Genomic DNA, 1,640 nt, shown 5'->3' on the forward strand with positions numbered 1-1,640 from the left:
GACGTCACGGGCGGATCGGGATTTGGGAGAGCCGGAAGCCGCGGAGAGTCGAAGCATTCCCGGACCGTTCGCGTGTCAGAGCGGGGCTGCGACCGAACCGAGACCACCGCTGTGGATCCTGCCGCTCAGCCGGACCGAGGTACCGTTGTGTGGCGGACGGTGAGTGACCCACATCATCACACGAAACGCGCGAGCCCCGTTCATTCCCGAACCTAGCTTTAGCTCGCTAAGCTAACTGGAAGAGAAAACGCCACTGACCCAGGAAATACCAGAACCAGACTGGTCCAGAACCACTGTTTCCATCTGAACCTGGTCCCTGAGGCATCAGGCCTGAATGAGGGGTTTATATGACGTCATGTTGGACCTGGTTCAGTTCTGAAACCTCAAACTGAGCTTAAATTCAGGGTTTATTTGCTGCAGGTCCAGTTTCTCTTCCTGAGCTGGTTCTGAAACAAACCAGCAGCTTCAGGGACATTAAAGGGTTAAATGTTTGCTGTGGGYCCAGTGTTACCAGTAAACTTCCTGTCCCACCTGGACTGACGGGGTGGGGTTCTGCTGCTTCCTGGTCTGAAGACGGGTCAGCAGARCCGAGCCGAACCGAACTGAAGGAAACTGAACACATGTTGCTGCTTCCACAAACCGCTGAGTCAGCACTTCAGACTGGAGACAATAAATAAAGAAAGAAAGAAAGAAAGAGGTCCAGAATAATTATATGTCAGAGACACACACACACACACACACACACACACACACACAGAAACTAGAAACACTTTTCTTCATGTCTGAACACACACAGACACACACACACAGACACACACACACACACACACAGAAACTAGAAACACTTTTCTTCATGTCTGAACACACACAGACACACACACACAGACACACACACACAGACACAGACACACACACACAGACACACACACAGAGTAAAAACGAGCCTCAGCTGATCTTCATCCTGATAAACAAACATCAGCTGATGCAGAAAACTGATTTATGTGAAACAATATAAAGATTTAATTTAAACTTTGTGTTTAAGGAGCATCACGTCATTAAATACAGAGGTTAGTTTAATGAGTTAAACATAATAAAACCTAACACCTGGTGTTTACCTCCATCACCTGTCCTGTCAGAGKTTTTTATTCAAATCAAAATATGAGTAAATATTAATATTATCACACTCTGCTACGACAGGATTAAATAATCTGTAAAAATCCCTGTTTTAATCCAGTTTCATATTCAGTGTTGRCTGATCAGGTACTTCATTAAAATTTATTTTTCTAAATCCTGACTAATTTCTGGACAAACTAGTTGGAAATTAATCTGAGWTTTAATTTAATTTAATCTTTGTTTGTCACTCTAACATAAAGCTCAGGACAACAGGTGTGTTTACAGTCTCATATTATTATTCATAAATATTAAAAGACTTGTTAGAGTTTATAATAAACCACAGTTTGTCTCATTAAATAATTATCTTTATTTAAAGCCAACAGAGTAAAGTCTGGTGTTTATTATCATTACTAATGTGTTTTCTGCTTATTTAGGGGTGATAAATAGTCTCAAACTTTATCACAATAAATTATATTGTTTGTTTTGTAAGTATTTCTTTAAAACATGTCCAACATTTAAAACAAACC

At 41.3% G+C, this 1,640-nt stretch overlaps 1 protein-coding gene across 1 annotated transcript in view; it reads left to right on the forward strand.

Annotated features, from left to right (window-relative positions):
• cttn (cortactin) overlaps window positions 1–1,640 on the forward strand; it is a gene marked incomplete at its 3' end in the record, with an annotated part of 18,878 nt that continues 17,238 nt past the window's right edge. Inside the window, 1 exon segment of the mRNA XM_014028537.1 lies at window positions 1–159.

Source organism: Austrofundulus limnaeus, unplaced genomic scaffold, assembly GCF_001266775.1.
Source record: "Austrofundulus limnaeus strain Quisiro unplaced genomic scaffold, Austrofundulus_limnaeus-1.0 Scaffold777, whole genome shotgun sequence".
Classification (NCBI taxonomy): Eukaryota; Metazoa; Chordata; class Actinopteri; order Cyprinodontiformes; family Rivulidae; genus Austrofundulus; species Austrofundulus limnaeus.